This window comes from Hevea brasiliensis, chromosome 8 (genome assembly GCF_030052815.1).
Source record: "Hevea brasiliensis isolate MT/VB/25A 57/8 chromosome 8, ASM3005281v1, whole genome shotgun sequence".
In the NCBI taxonomy this organism is placed as follows: Eukaryota; Viridiplantae; Streptophyta; class Magnoliopsida; order Malpighiales; family Euphorbiaceae; genus Hevea; species Hevea brasiliensis.
In genome coordinates, this window is record NC_079500.1 from 18,504,212 (window position 1) to 18,522,191 (window position 17,980).

At 34.5% G+C, this 17,980-nt stretch overlaps 1 non-coding gene and 1 pseudogene across 1 annotated transcript; one reads left to right on the forward strand and one right to left on the reverse strand.

The window, feature by feature from the left end:
• The first annotated feature begins 4,207 nt into the window (after positions 1–4,207).
• LOC131182731 (small nucleolar RNA R71) lies at positions 4,208–4,314 on the forward strand. The gene has a single exon (XR_009150991.1). It is a non-coding gene; the product is annotated as a small nucleolar RNA R71 (small nucleolar RNA).
• Positions 4,315–5,654: 1,340 nt separating this feature from the next.
• Positions 5,655–12,531, reverse strand: LOC110654192 (beta-amyrin synthase-like; annotated as a pseudogene).
• Between the last annotated feature and the right edge of the window lie 5,449 nt (positions 12,532–17,980).

Consider the following 17,980-nt stretch of genomic DNA (forward strand, 5'->3'; position numbering starts at 1 on the left):
GAGATCAGCTAAGAGAGGAGGTAGTTCATTTCAGCCTAGGGCGGAGTATAGTGGCAGTGGTAGGGGTTCATACTTGAGTACATGGCAACAGATTGCTAGACCCCAAGCTAGTCAGAGATCAGTGGTACAGTCAATGGGTGGTTCTTCTGGGGCACAGAAATAGAGACAAGTATAGGGAGATAGTTTTGGGTTAAATTAGAAGAAAAGATCATATCCACAATGTGTCACTTGTGGCAAGCACCACGAAGAGGAATGTAGAAAGTTTGACATAGGATGTTTTGAGTGTGGTGATCCAAGACACCTTAAAAGAAATTGTCCTTTACTTGTAGCTAAAAACAGTGTTTCTGGGCAAGGTTCAATAGCACCTGGGAGTGTGCAAATTGGTACAACATCCCCACGAGGTAGATCCATAATAGATACTGGATCTAACATGAGTAAGGCCAGTAGAGCTATTTCAACTGCCCAATCTAGACCTGTAACACAGCTTGGTAGACCCCACACTTAAGCTAGAGTTTTTGCCATAACACAGCAGGAGGCATGAGCATCTCCAGAAGTTGTGATGGGTATGTTGAACATATTTGGTAAAGATGCACACATTCTAATAGACCCTAGGTCCACTCATTCTTTTGTGTCACAATCATTTTCTGTGCATGCTGATAAAAAGTTAAAATTTTTAGATTGTGGACTAATTGATGATACTCCAGTTGGGAATTCTGTTATTTGTGAGCATGTGTACAATGATTATGTGATTAAGGTGGGTGGTCATGAGTTGCTAGCATATCTAATCCCTTTGAATCTTTAGGATTTTGATGCTATCCTAGGCATGGATTGGTTATCCCGCCATCATGCCACAATTGATTACTTCGAGAAATCTGTAGTATTTGATTGTCCTGGGGAGTTCAAGTTTATGTTTTATGGAGAAAGATGTCCTTTTCCTTCTTTTGTGATTTCTACTATGACTACTAGGAAGATGCTTAGGAAGGGTTGTCAAGCATACCTAGCTCATGTGATTGATACTACCCTAAAAGTGCCTAAGTTGGAGGACATTCCAGTTGTATGTGAGTTTCCTGATGTTTTTCCTAATGAACTTCCTAGATTACCTCTTAATAGGTAGATTGAGTTTTCCATTGATTTGAATCCTAGTACAGCCCCTATCTCAATGGCACCATATAGGATGGCTCCAGTAGAACTAAGGGAGTTACAAGTACAATTGCAAGAATTGCTTGATAAGGGCTTTATAAGGCCTAGTGTATCACCTTGGAGAGCTCCTGTTTTATTTGTAAAGAAAAAGGATGGCACTCTGAGGTAGTGCAAAACTTTAGACAAGTTAGATAAGTAATCATCAAAAGATTTACCATACACAGAAAAATTATCCATGAACACTTCCATAATATCCTCAATCATATTCGAAAATATGGACATCATACATCTTTGAAATGTAGCTAGGGCATTACATAATCCAAATGGCATCCTTCGATATGCAAAGGTACTATAGGGACATATGAAGGTGGTTTTATCTTGATCATCCAGGTGAATAGGGATCTGAAAGAACCCTGAATAGCCATCCAAATAGCAAAAATAAGAATGATGAGCTAATCTCTCAAGTATCTGATCTATAAATGGTAATGGAAAATTGTCCTTTCTAGTTGCATTGTTCAACTTCCTATAGTCTATACACATTCTTCATCCAGTTACAATCCTAGTAGGTATTAGTTCAGCATTTTCATTTTTCACTACTGTGATGCCCCCTTTTTTGGGTACAACATGAACTGGACTTACCCAATTGCTATCAGAAACAGGGTCAATGATACTTGTATCAAGCAATTTTAAGATCTCTTTTTTCACAACCTCTTTCATATTTGGATTCAATCTTCTTTGTGACTCTCTAGAAGCTTTGTGATCATTTTCCAACAAAATTCTATACATGCACACAGAAGGATGTATTCCTTTAATATCATCATTGGTATAACCAATTATTCTTCTATGCTTTCTAAGAATTCTTAATAAATTTTCAACTTCACAATCATTTAGTTTAGCACTTACAATCACAGGATATGTTGAATTTTGACCAAAAAAAGCATACCTGAGATTTGTTGAAAGAGGTTTCAACTCTACATTTGATGCTTCATTTCTTTCAAGCAATGGTGGTGAAGTTGCGTCTTGCTTTAAATCTCCAATCTTCTCAACACTAGCCATAGGCAACGGTGAATTTTCTTCCAAAATTTGAGCATATTCTTCAGCTTCTTCAATCTCATCCCCCTTCTTGATGTTGTGAACTAAACAAGCTTCTAAGGGATCTTTAGGATGTTTTTTTTTTGAACACTTCTTTGACCATTTCATCTACCACATCAATTCTCAAGCATGAATTTGAATCATCTTTCTTTTTCATTGCTTGAAACAGATTAAATTCAAATTTTTCTTCCCTAACTTCTAATGTAAGCTTTCCATTCTTTACATCAATCACAGCTCCAGCAGTAGCAAGGAAAGGTCTACCAAGAATAATAGGAATGTGTACATCCTCCTCCATTTCCAATACTATAAAGTCCACCGGTATGAAAAATTTTCCAACTTTCAGAGGAACATTCTCAATCACCCCAATTGGAAATTTAATAGACCTAATGCTAATTGTAGTGAAATGGTGGTAGGCTTCATTTCTTCTATCTTTATTTTCTCATAGATAGATAATGGCATTAGACTAACACTAGCTCCAAGATCACATAAAGACTTATCTATACTGATATCTCTAATGTGACATGGTATGAAAAAACTACCAAGATCTTTTAGTTTGGGTGGAAACTTATTTTGCAAGATAGTACTGCTTTCTTTTGTAAGAGCTACAGTCTCAAATTCTTCCAACTTCTTCTTGTTAGACAAAATCTCCTTCAAAAATTTAGCATATGAAGGCATTTGTGCTAAGGCATCAGTGAAAGGAATAGTCACATGCAAAGACTTCAATACCTCCAAAAACTTCCCAAATTGTTTATCCGACTTTGCTTTATGGAACATTTAGCATATAAAGGCATTTGTGCTAAGGCATCAGTGAAAGGAATAGTCACTTGCAAAGACTTCGATACGTCCAAAAACTTTCCAAATTGTTTATCCAACTTTACTTTATGGAACCTTAGTGGGAATGGTAAAGGTGGCATTTAGGCTTTAGGTACTACATATTTAGGTTCTTCCTCTTCACTCTCTCTCTTTACTTCCTTTTTCTTCCATTGAACTCTCTTTCTCAACTTCAACTCTAATCTTAGCTTCAGCTTTTTCATCTCTTTCTCTATTTTTCTCTTCCTCAATTTTCTCTTCAATCTTTTTATCTCCACTCTCTAAAATTTTTCCACTTCTCAATGTAATAGCCTTGCAATGCTCCCTTGATTTTTCTGGTTGGCTAGGAAGCTTCCCAAATCCTTTATTGTTTGAAAAGCTAGCTTGTTGAGCTATTTGGTTCTCCAACATCTTGTTGTGTGTTGCCATTTGATCCACTTTAGATGCTAATTGAGGAATCATTTCTTGTTGACTTTGATGGCTTACTAGTAGTGTCTCAATTATGGCTTCCAATCTAGCTATCTTGTCTAGTTGTGCTTGTTGTGGTGGAGGTTGTTGTGGTTGTGGTGGAGCAGGTGCATTTTGAGGTTTAGGAATTCTAGGAGGAGGACCTCTATTTTGCTAAAAATGCTGATGTTGTTGATACCTAGAAGGTTGCTAAAAATTTTGGTGTTGTCCTTATCTACCACCCCAAGAGATATTGGGGTGGTTTCTCCATGCTAGATCATAAGTTGCAGAAAATGGGTTACCACCTGGTCTTTGATTATAGTTCCCCTCATAATCCACTTGCTCACTTGAAAAGTCTTGACTAAGTGTAGAAAAATCAGTTGCACAGTTGACATTTGCAGCTTCAACATCTACTAAATTATTTGAACCTCCAACTAAAGAATCTACTTTCATGCTTAGCTTGTCCATCTTCCTTGTCAAAGTATCAAAGTTAGCATTAATCATATTCATGGCATCAAGCTCAAACATACCAGCTGATTTCTTGATCTCATTCCTCTCACAACTCCACTGGTAGTTGTTATAAGCAATTTTATCTAGAGTAGAAAAAGCTTCATCTTTAGATTTCTCCATAAGATCACCTCCAGAAGATGCATCAATTGTACTTCTAATAGCTGGTGAAACTCCATTGAAAAAGTGTTAAACAAGCATCCACTTAGGAATCCCATGATGTGGACATCTCCTTTGCAAATCCTTGTACCTCTCCCATGCTTCATACAAGCTCTCATCATCTCTAGGTTTGAAAGAAGTAAGCTCATTTCTTAGCTTAGTTGTCTTGCTTAGTAAAAAATATTGAGCTAAAAATGCTTGAGAAAGTTCATCCCATGTTGTGATAGAACCCGATGGCATAGAATGTAACCACTCTCTAGCTCAGTCCTTCAAAGAGAAAGGGAATAATCTTAGACGAATTGCATCATCAGAAACTCCATTTATCTTCAACATATCACTGATCTCAAGAAAGTGTGCTAAATGAACATGTGGACTTTCACTTGGACTTCCCCCAAATTGTGATTGTTGTACCATCTGATATAGTGCAGGCTTCAATTCAAAATTATTAGCTTCTACTTTTGGTCTTGTGATACTTGGCATGAGATCCCCAATGCTAGGATAGGTGTGATCCTTCACAAAATGGTTGTTATTGTTGTTGGCCATTTCTTCTTGTAGTTGCCCTTGCTCTTGTGCTCTTTCTTGCTATTATTGAGCTTTAAATTTAGCTTTTCTCCTCTTAGCTTTTGCTCTTAAAGCTCTTACTGTCTTTTCTATTTCTGGATCAAAGAATAAATTAATTTCTTTACTTTTTATCCTTCTCATAAAATAAAAATACCTGAAAAACAAATTAAACAAAATATCAAAGTAAAATGGTAAAAGAAATTAAAAATAAATAAAGCGCTCAAATTAACCAAAAAAACAATCATTCAATATCAAACAAAAATCAAATCCCCAACAACGGCACCAAAAACTTGATGCTTGTATCCACAAGTATACGGGTTGTATCAAGTAATAGAGTGATAAGTCAAGTATCGTTTCTACAAGAATTTGCAATTTGAGTACTAAACTATGAATGAAGCGATTATTTGGGCTAATGATTGATGAATAAATGGTAAATGTAAACGAGCAAAGTAAATTGATAAATCTAATTGGAATGAGTAAAGAGCAAGTAAATAAAATCTAAATCTAGATGCAATTGAACTAAATTAATAGCGGGTAATTTAAATTAAAGTCTAATTATGATAAAAATGATTCCAGAGTTGGGGGTTTATGCATAAATTAATTGGGATTTGTCTTGGGTATTCCAATTTTAAGGGAAAATAGAGTTTCAAGATGATTGATTCTAAATTCCTTTGATATCTTTTTCAAGTGAACCAAAGTGTGTTCTAAAATAACCAAACCTACTTTCGTATTATATTTGATTACTTTAAAACCCATTAAGTTTTATAACCAATCACTAATTCGTCTTACAACCCTAGTTTATTTCTAAATCTAGGTAATTTTAAGTTTCAATCCTTGATTATCTATCAATGACCTTCACCTTTTGGTCTTTCAATCAAAGATTAACACAATACCCAATGGGTATTAAAATTAGGCAAGTAAATCAAACACACAAGGAAGGAATCAAAACTCATATTTATATAAAATATGGAAATAACAATTCCAAATCCACAAATTAATCTAAAACATATTTTCCAACTCTAAAATCTAGAGAGTTTACTCACTCATGTTGGTATTTACAAGAGAAATTGATGGAAAAGTAAAGAAAAACATAATAAGAGGACTAAAAGTAGAAAAACACAGGTAGAAGAACCCACAACTCTGATTTTTGGAGCTTCTAGAGATGATTGCAGGAGCTCCTCTTCCTCAGAAATGATGGCATCCTCCTCCCTCCCTATATTTGTAAATTTTCTTTCCTTTTTTTTCTTATTGTTTCCTCTTATGGCAAAAACTAGAAAATGATCCTTTTATATGGTCTCAAAAGTTTCCCTAAAAATAGATAAGAGTCAAGGAATGGATAGGAAATAGAAAAACCCAGGTAAAAGAATCCACAACTCTGATTTTTGGAGCTTCTAGAGATGATTGCAGTAGCTCCTCTTCCTCAGAAATGATGGCGTCCTCCTTCCTCCCTATATTTGTAAATTTTCTTTCCTTTTTTTCCTTATTGTTTCCTCTTATGGCAAAAACTAGAAAATGATCCTTTTATATGGTCTCAAAAGTTTCCCTAGAAATAGATAAGAGTCAAGGAGTGGATAGGAAATAAGGTGTAGAAATATCCAAGTTAGCAGAGTTATTCATGTTTTGGACAGTTTGCTTCGGGTACTGCTTACCCTAAGCAGCTTCTTCAATAATTTTCGGCTTGTGGTTGTACTGTCTGCTTAAGGTTAAGTAGTCCCTCAGCAAATCTCAGCAGGTTTGGAATAAAATGAGTTTTTCTACTCATACTTGACTTTTAGCTTGACCTGTGTTGCACCTTAAGCACTGCTGGTTACCCTAAGCAGGATCTCAAGCAGGATCTTAAGCAATTTTCAGCAGGTTTTGGGATGAAAGCTTGAATGTGTATGATTTAAGCTGTGCTTGACTTGCGGCTTGCCCAGGCTTAAGGTTAAGCAATATGACATACCTTGAGCAGCATCATAAGTAAAGTCTCAAGCAAATTTCGGCTAACTTGATCTTTCAAGGCTTGATTTCTTCAACTTTCCTCCATACTTAGGGAACTCCAAATTTCTTCAAATCACTTCCTAATGCACTCATTAATCCTCAATTTGCCACAAAAACCTATTAAAAATAATAAAATTACAAAAATCAAATATAAAGTAACTAAAGTTAAGAAAATATGCTAAAATAAAGCTAAAAATATAAAATATACTAAAATATAAGGGCAAAATGGATACAAAATTACCCTAAAATGCCTATATGAAATGAGTGCAACAAAGTTCCTATGTAAAAAGGCATTATTCACATTCAGCTGCCGAAGAAACCAATTACTTGCAGCTGCTGAAAAAAATAATTATTTGCAGCTGCTAAAAAAAATCAATTATTTGCAGTTGCCATGGCTAAAAGCAATCTCACTATTGTCATTTTGGCAATAAGAGAAAATGTGTCAAAATAATCAATGCCTTCAGTTTGGGTATATCCCTCATCTACCAATCTTGCTTTATATAGATCCATCTGATTTCAACTTAATCTTATAGAACCATTTATAACCCATAAGTGTCTTACCATTTAGAAGATCAATAAGTTCCCAAGTGTTGTTTTACTCCAAAGCTTTTATTTTAGTCATCATAGCTTTTTTCCAATAGTCTTGTTTAATAGCTTAGGAACATGTCCGAGGTTCAACTAAGCTAGAAGAATTTAAAACAAAATGTTTATATATTGAGGAAAGGGAACTATAAGATAAGAAAGCAGAAAGTGGATAAAGAATACATGGAGAAATGGTTTTTATAGTTGAAGGTGCCATGTTATAGTGATAGTCCTGTAGGTAAGAATGTGGTTTTCGATGTCTGTGTGATTGTTTTGGTGGAGATAAAGATGATGTAGAAGAAGGTGAAAATGAATGTGGAAGAGGAAAATATGAAGTGGAAATAGTGATATCTTGTGGTAAAGAAACAGGAAGTAATGAAGAAGGTTGGACACGAAATGAGGAAGAATATGAAAAAATAGATTCATAGAAAATGACATTTCTAGATAAGAAAATTTCTCTGGTGACAAGATCAAAAAGAACATAAACTTTAGTACCATTTTTATATCTAAGAAAAAGACATTTTCTTGCTCCGGGATCTAGTTTTGTTCTATGAGTAGTTAAAATGCAAGCAAATCACAATGAGCCAAAGACTTTCAAATTGGACAAATCAAGAAGAGAATTGTATAATACTTCATATTGAGATCTATTTTTCAATAATGGTGTGGGAATTCTATTAATAAGGTAAACAGAATGAAGAACAACGTAGGTCCAAAAGGTTTTGGGTAGGTTAGCTTGAAACAAGAGTGCTCTTGCTACATTGAGGATATGTTGGTGTTTTCTTTCTACTTTGGCATTTTGCTGGGGGGTTCCAACACATTTTGTTTGATGTATGATACCTTGCAATGAATAAAATGAAGGCATAGAAAATACTAGGCCATTGTCACTTCTGATAACTTTTACTTTAACAGAAAATTGAGTGAAAACAAGAGCAGTAAATGACTAAAAAAGAGATGGTGTTTCTAATTTATGTTTTAAGAGAAAAATCCAAGTATGTCTAGAGAAATAATTTACAATGGTAAGAAAATATCTATGAACATGTATACCAGTAACAAAATATGGGCCCCCTATGTTAACATGTATAATATCAAATATAGCTCTGGTTTGAGATACATTAGAGTAGAAAGGTAATTTCTTCTGTTTAACAAAATGACATATGCCATATACAAATTTAGTCAATGAAGAATCAACAAAAGGAAATTTATTTAGTATAATGGCTAATCTAGCAGTAGAGAGATGTCCTAATCTGAAATGCCGATTGAACTAATTGTGACCATTGGCAGAAGAAAGATCTATTGGTGTGATAATTGAAGGTGTGATAGCAGGTGGTGGTAATGTTGATGTAGGAACTATAAGATCTACCATAGCATATAGGCCCGCTTGAGCTTTAGCTAAACCAATCCTCCTCAAAGATGTCAGACTCCAAATATAGCATTGATCATGATAGAAGATTAGATTACATGATAAGGTATTAACAAGCTTACCGACAGAAATAAGATTGAACTTGAATTCAAGTAAAGAACATCTGTGAGAACAAAGAAAGAAGAAAGATGAACTGCACCAGCAAAATGTGAAATAAGAACAAAACCATATGGAAGTTTAATAGAAATTGGTTTAATTCTCTTATAGGAAATAAAAGAAGAAAGAGAAGAACTGATATGATTAGTAGCTCATGTATCAAGAAGCCAAAGAAGGGACTTTGAGGAACAAGCTAAAATAAAAGAATTGCTTGAAGCAAACGGTAATGCAGAATTTAGTTTGAAATCTAGTTTGGAATCTAAGTGAATTACAGAATTAGTACTTATTTGGTTAGTGGAATGTATTTCTTTTGTAAGATTGGACTACTAAATTAAGGCCATGAGTTATTGATACTATTATGGAGTGAAAACATTACTTAAGTTCTCATGATCACCACTCAATATGACAACTTCAGCAGGTTTCTCAATGAGACTAGAAAACACATTGTTAGTAGTGGCACCACACTTGAACTTGAATTCAGGTGGGAAACCATGCTTTTCCACAGCAAGTTGTTTCAGTATGTCTCGGCCTTCCACAAAAAGTACAAACTTTATTATTATTCTGAACGCCATATCTTCTATTACCCTCATCATCTCCTCTTCCAAATGCAAATCTTTGATAATTGCCTGGACTAGACTTATTCACAAAAGCCTTAGATTTAGTAATAATCCCTAGCATTAACTGTCTTTCTTGCTGAACCACCAAGGAGGAAACTCTGTTAATTGATGGCAAAGGATCATTTATCATGATATGAGATCTCACAGTATTAAATTGTTCATTCAAATCCTTCAAGAATATAATGACATAGTCATTCTACCTATACGTTCTGACATAGTGAGTGCATTACATTCACATTTAATAGCACAAGTGCAATTAGGAATAGGCTTGAAATTCTCTAATTCATCCCATATTATCTTCAGGTGAGTAAAATAATCCGTAACTGATAGATCTCTTTGCCTAAAACTATAAATCTCTTCTTGTAAATTAGAGATGTGAAAAATATCACCTTTAGAGAATCGATCTTTAAGATCCTTCCAAACTTTTGCTACTATGTCGATCAAAAGAATATTCTGAGCTATCAATTGTTACAATGAATGAGTGATCCAAGATAAAACTATAGTGTTGCACCTTTCCCTTGCAGTAAACTGAGGATTAGTGTTGACCGTCATTCTAAGGGTTCCATCAATAAATCTCACTTTGTTCTTTGATTGCAAAGCCATAGTCATGGCTCACACCCAAGAGTGATAGTTTGGTCCAGTAAGAACTGAAGAAACCAACAAAAGTGCAGGATTTTCACTCATAGGGATTAGATGGACTTGATAAATGATCTAGTAACTGATTCACAACTACCACGAGTAGCAAGCAAGGATTGAAAAGAAACAGATAGAAAACTAAAAATTCACAAGAACCAGAGAGCAGTGACAATGAATTGCTCTGATACCATAACAAGAAAAGAAATTGCATAGAAAATTCAACTACTTTTCATTGAACACTCAAGATTGAAGATTCTATATACAAGTTTTGTGCAAGTGGTGGGAAAGCTAACAAACTAAAGAGTAATTATCTAACTAATCTACATGTGATCTTCTTGAAATAGTCATAATTACCTGTAATTACAAATGGCTTAAAAGAATACAAGTGTTAGGGGTACAGTGTAATTACAAATGGCTTAAAAGAATACAAGTGTAATAATTACCTGCATTTTCGTTCCATCTTCAGCAACCCAAAAGAAATCGGGGATCCTAGCAAGCTGTTTCTTGAAATAGTCACCCTGTGGATCTTCAACCCAGCAAGCAAGCATGCGTAAAACCTGTAGAGTAAAATTGAAGTGGAAAAGAAGCGTTAGAGACCGTCATATGCAGAAAGAATAAGCTAATAGCGAGAAATACCTTTTCCACACATCCGATGTCAATGTAACGACTGTTTTCATCTTCGTAGTGAATGTGCTTCATGGTCACTTCTAGAGACTTCTTTCTGATTATATTGTTCAAGGGCCAACGAGTAAGAAAAGGCTCAGTGAATATGTATAGAGTGTCCCATATTAAATCTTGAATCAAAGGATGGGGATAGTAGAGATCCTCCTGCAGAAGCAATTTAATCATGAGGATAATAAGAAATTTGAAGAGTGGTTTGGGTTTGAAATTTTAATTAATCAAGTTGATGTCACAACTTACTGGGGCACATTGATGACGCGTTTTCTTCCAATTGATTTGGTGGTACGGTTCAGCGTGGAGTTCTTGTCTAAACTGAAGAATGAGAGGAGTAATGGGGCCAACAAACCGCTTTCCATATAAATAAGACATGGGCATGTAAACCAACCGACAGTAGCACCACATTTTTGCTGCATTTCCAAGATCAATATAAGAAGAATGTATTAAACCAAAACACCAGAGTATGAAATGATAGCATTTATTCACCAGGATGCATTGGAAGAAATGATGGGAGGATCCAAAATTCTGGAGGCATTGGGTTGCTTCCAGACCAATCATACACACCCAGGATCTATAACAGAAGAATAAAGGAAAATGATGAGTGAATTAATTGGATGAGGAAAAAAGAAAAGGTTGTATTAATTTGTTGATGGAGGAAGTACCGAAAGCGAGGTCTTTCCCCAGGAGGAAATGTATGTGACGCCACCATGTCGACGAATCCAATTTCGAGCTCTGGCTCAAGCATTGTCTTGACCAGCATCAGGTCCAACGCCGAGACGGCGCATACAAATGTAGCTGAGAACGGTGCAGAACATTGTGCTGTGACCCTCGATGTGAAGGCCCCAACCACCATCTTCATTCTGATGGTAGTAGATGTAGCGAAGGATTTCCTTACGATGCTCAGCAGGGAAAACAGTGTCCAGGTGACCTGTTATGTAAACACACATTACTAATGGAGGAAGGAAGAACAAGGGCCCTGCATTCTCTGCTGGCCAATGCCCATCGGTAGCCTGCAGTGCCGACCAGAAGTGGACTGCCCTTCTTAATGCTGATGTTGCCTTGTCGTATGTTATCTCCTCGCCCTCTTCTATTTTGACCGCTGGTATCTTGGGCTTGAAGTTTTTCTCCTTCAGGAACTGTTGGATATGTGGGCCCAGTAAATGTGAAAGGCGTATAAATCAATAGTCAGCTTGATGGGATGAATTTTATATATGCAAAATTAAATTTAAATTTGAAATTTTTATAATATTAAGAAAATAAAACATATATGACGATGAAAATAAGATTACTATGTATTTAAGAGTAAAAAGAAGTGGTGGACGACTGAGTAATTATTGAAGATCTATGACGCATACATAAGTAGTTAAAGGAGAAAATACACAGAGGGCATTTCTGGATGATCAAGGAAAGAAATTAATGATATTTGATGCATGCTGTGGAGAAAATTAAAGCTTCACCACGAAGATGAAAATAAAATAAAAGTACATATATTTCTTTGTTCAAAAGAAAATAAAATTAAACAGCACGCACGAAGATGAATGATTTAAGGAACAAATGAGTTAATATAAAAGGAATTAGAGGGGGAATTATTAAATAATTAATTACCTGCATGCGCCAGAGAAGGTCACCGCTGGGCTTTACCTGATAGCGATTCTTGTAGAAATTTTGACGAACCTCTTCCACCTGGGCACGCTCCTCAGGAGTGCCTGCATCAGGATTGAATTCCCATATCTGTCTCCCTACATAGTTGTTGGTGCTGTACAAGTATGGTTCATTCCCACCCTCTGCAATCTTTTACCTCCACATTTTCTTCTTCTTCTTCCTTTCACTTGAATAACAAATATATTTTGTATATGCTTTCTTTTGTGTGGATAGATTTGCTGCACATGAAAAGGCTAATAATCACTATATACATACATACATATATATAAGGTATCGAAATTAAGCAGTAGGAAGTTTATAGCTGCTAGCCATGGTTCCTTAATTTCCTCAACTTGTATTTCTTTTAAACGTACAATTCTCCGTCGTCTTCGTTAACCAGTTTACCGCATATTGAAAGGTACGTACCAGTTAAAGCAAGGGCTACCAGATCCAAATGATTGTAATCAAAAGGATGAGAAATTATCCTTTTATATATGGGAAAGAAGCTATTTAGAAGGGTGTGGCCGGAGTGCCAATATCACCCTCCTTTATATAGTGAAACAAGAACCACACTGTTCCATTTACATCTCTCTCTCTCTCTCTCTCTCTCTCTCTCTCTCTCTCTATATATATATATATATAAAAGTCAAGACTCTGTTCTATTATATTAAAAGAGATTAATTCATTCACAGATATTTATTTTTACCTGCTCCTAACATAGATGGCATAGCAGCGCCAATTAATGCTTTTTTATTGAAAGGAATAATTAATGCATGTTTTTACAAAAGCTAAAATAATCAATTAAATAAGTATATATTATCAAAATGCTAGCCCAACGTATAAATAACAACAGAATTTAGAATCTCTTAATTTTCAAGCCCCAACTTTAATTAAAAAGCACAATAATCATACAGTCAGCTGTATTGAAATTATTTTCAAATTTATGAAATTTTCAAGTCAATTGAAATTAAATATATTAAAAAATACAATAATTTTACTTTACCATTTTCTTTCTCGGAATTTTTTTTTAATTTTAATAAACAGGAGCACATGAAATATGATAACAAGAAAGAGTTGTAATTATTACTTCCTATATCGAAATATATTTCCATTTTCAAATAAATTAAAAAATATATAATTAATATAATTAAAGTAATAAATTTTATTTAATTTTTTTTTCAAATATACCATCTACTTATATTATTTTATTAAAAATTAAATAATTTGTGTAACTAAATTATGTTGTAAAAATATATTAATAAATTAAAAATTGTTATTTAAATAACCTATAATTTCAAGACATATGATGATAATTTATAGTGATTGAAAAATAAAATAAACATAAAAAAAAGGGCGTGCAGTGAAGAGGCCGAAAAATAAAATTAAACGATTGTCTCTTTCTTGATATATGGTAAAAATAAAAAAATATAATATAATATTAGGTTGTATATATAATTATATTAAAAATATATAAAAAATATATGTATAAATTCGATTGTCAATTCGTTTTTAATTTGATATAATTTTAATTTAATTTTTAATAAAAAATTAAAATCAAACTAAGATATTAAAATAGCTTCAATCTGATATAATTTCTATTAGTTTGATAAAATGATTATATTGCTAAAAAACCGTACACAATCATAGCTACAGTGCCCACCAAAGGAAAGATACGAAGGAGCATATGTAATTTTTATTTTTTCATTTGTCATCTGAAGATACGCACCTCAATTTTTGGTTGGCTGCCACAATTCAGCATCTCTGCTGCCACTTTTCTCTACTTCAATTAATTCAACCGTTTAGTATTTTTTTTTATTTAATAGAATATTATTGATTTAATTTCATCATTTTTTAATGTGTAAATTTTAATTTTTTAAATGTAATTAATTATATAAAATATTAATTTTTTATCTATAAATTTATATTAATATTATCACAACTCAAATTCTGGACCGGATCGGCACTAAAACCTGAATCGGTATAAAGCTCTCAAGACCCGTAGTAAGCCTAATTGTTCCTAACCCAAACCTAAGGCCCATCACTTTAATCTAATCTCAAGAAAACAAACGGACAGAGTCTGACTATAAATTAGATTATCCAACAGATATATCTAACAGAGTATGACTCACCCAACCTGTAATCACAAGATATATCAAATTGGGGAGCTCAACTCACCCTCAATATACTTAACACAACCACATAATCAAATGGGAGTTTAACTCCCTCAATCAAGCTAACATCCATTTCTTCTATCCACACATGTGCATATATGGTATGTTTACAATTTCAAAATAAATAGTGTATTATAGTCTCAAATCAAATAAAATATTCTAACACATGTGGAGTTCTAGATTTCAATTCAATAAGATGAAACACAATAATTGCTACTAGTCGACCTGTGAGGAAGGAAGCAGGTTAATCACAAACAAGGAACCCTCCTATAACATGGGAAAAATAAGGTGAACAGAAGTGAGCGTTCGACTCATAGAATAATATATTGATTTTAAATACAATTGCTATAAAGTTCTAAAACTAATACATTCTTAAGATGAAATGCAATATATATCTTCACATTCAACCAATTTCAAACAATAATCACATAAAGAATAATTTGGAGTACTCACACACCCGTGTGTTACATTAATAGACACACACACACACACACACACACACAGGAGCTGATCCCCTACACAGCTCTCTTAATTCCAACATCTGCCAGTGAGATTAACTCAAAACTGTACTCACATCGACTTATCACAACAAGGACCGAACCCAAGTGAGACTAGCTCAAGCTGATTTGCCCGTCCTACCCATATTCAGTACCTTTACACCACATGCACGTCAACACACCCACACAGCTCCAAATTACCCTAAGGCAACCTACACAACAATTTCATCAAATAAAAATATAACACAAGGCATGCCTAATAATTAACTACATACATGTATGTGTAAGTGATATATGAGAATGCCTTGAATATATAATAATATTGAAATTATAAATAAAATTTATATCTACTCACAGTACACTGGGAATTACTGTAGTGGCTGAGCGGAGAAAGATAGCTGACATTAATTACCTAAATAATTATGTTATAAATTTATCAGTATCAATTCAAAATAAAACTTTAAAGAGGCAAAAAATGCCCTAATTTATACCGAAAATCTAGCAGAGCCTCCCCTATACCTAAGACCTACCCAACCTGCAAAGTAGCTCAAATCACACTTCTATAATCACAAGTCCCATGTCCACATCTCATCAACATCATATGGCCCCTCTTAGGCCTACCAACAATCAATTCTCACATAATTATGCAAAATAATTATTTTAAAAAATTCAGGATGTTATATTCTTCTCTCCTTATAGAAAATTCATTCTTGAATTTTTCTTTTTATACAAGGCAGAAAAAAATCACTAAGTTACATAGCTTCAAGAGATAAGCTTTACACACTAAACAAGTATAGGTACTTATTGCGCATATCCAACTCTGACTCCCAAATGCATTTTTCTATAGATTGACTTCTCCATAAAACTTTAACCATAGGAATTTGTTTTAATCAAAGTTGTCTCATTTGATAGCTTACTATAGCCACTGGTTTTTCCTCAAAGGTCAAGTTCTTATTTAACTTCACTATGTTTAATTGCAGCACATGAAAAGGGTCAAAAACATATTTCCTAAATATGGAAATATGAAACACTAGGTGGACATTAGTAAGGTTTAGTGGTAACTCCAACTAGTAGACAACTATTCTCATTCTGTCTGTGATCTCAAAAGGTCTTACGTAATGGGGTCACAACTTATCTTTCTTTCCAAGTCTCATAACCCTTTTCATGGGAAAAACCTTTAAGAAGACATAGTTACCCTCTGCAAATTCTACGTCTTTCCACTTTGGGTTTGCATAACTTTTCTATATGCTAAAAACTATCTTTAAATGTTCCCTAATCAAAGTAACCATCTTTGAAGTGAGCTGCACCAAATCTACATCATGAACTCTCGCCTCTCCAATCTCTATCCAACACAAAGAGGTTCTACACTTTCTAACATACAATGTCTCATAGGGTGCCAATCCAATACTGAAATGATAGTTGTTATTATAAGCAAACTCTACCAATGATAGCTAATTATCCCATTGACCTCCAAAATTCAGGACACACATGTGAAGCATATCCTCTAATATCTGAATTATCTTTTCTGACTGCCCATCTATTTGTGGGTGAAAAGCAATACTAAAATTCAACTATGTGCTAAGTGCTTCCTGAAGTTTTCTCCAGAACCTAGAAGTGAACTAAGACCTTTTATCAAACATTATGGAAGTAGGAACTCCATGTAATTTGAGTATCTTACGGATGTTCAACCTGGCATACTAAGTAATAGAGTAGGTGGTCCGTACAGGAAAAAAGTAAGCTGACATGGTTAGATGGTCTATAATTACCCATATGGAATCATACCCTCAGGTAGTACGAGGCAATCCAGTCATAAAGTCCATAGCGATCATTTCCCACTTTCACTCTGATATGGGAATTTCCTGCAATTTCCCTATTGGCCTTTGATGCTCAAACTTTACTTTCTGACAAGTCAAACACTTGGACACAAAGTCTGCTATGTCTCCATTCATGCCATTCCATCGGTACCCATCTTTCACATCATGGTACATCTTTGTAGACCCAGAGTGAGCACTGTAGGATGTATAGTTTGCCTCCTGTATGATCTCATTTCTCAGGTTGTCCACATCTAGCACACATACCCTAGAGCCTTGCATAGAGGTACCATCTCCATCATATCCAATTTCACAATTTTCTCCTTATTGTGCCCTTTTCAGAATCTGTATTAATTGTGAGTCTCTATGCTGGAAAAACCTAATCCTATCCCACAAATCAGACCTTACCCTGAAATGTGCCAAACTACCAGAAGACTTCCTCCTTAAGGCATCTGCCATAACATTTGCTTTACAGGGATGGTACTGGATAGTATAGTCATAATCCTTCAGAAGTTTCATCTATCTCTTTTGCTTAAATTTAAATCCCTCTATTGAAAGATGTGCTTTAAGCTCTTATGGTCAGTATATATCTCGCATACTTCACCATACAGATAGTGCCTCTAGATTTTTAGTGCAAAGACTATAGCTGCCATTTCCAGATCATGAGTGGGTTAGTTCTACTTATGCTTCTTCAACTGCCTCAAAGCATAAGCCACAACCTTACCATGCTGCTTCAAAACACATCCTAATCCAATTTTAGGAGTATCATAGCACACTATATATCCACCTCCACTAATAGACAAAGTTAACACAGGAGCTATAGTTAAATAGTCTTTAAGCTTTGGAAGCTTACCTCACACTCATTTGACTAGAAAAATAAGAAATTCCTTTGAGTCAATCGTGTCAAAGGAGCTACTATCCTTGAAAAGTCCTACACAAAATACCCATAAAAACCTGCTAGGCCTAGAAAACTTCACACCTCAATGACTGTAATGGGCCTAAGCCAATCAGTTACTATTTTAATTTTCTTGGGATCCACTTGAATACTTCCACTAGAGACCACATGTCCCAAGAATGATATACTCTCCAGCCAAAACTCGCACTTTGAAAACTTAGCATATAGTTGATGCTCCCT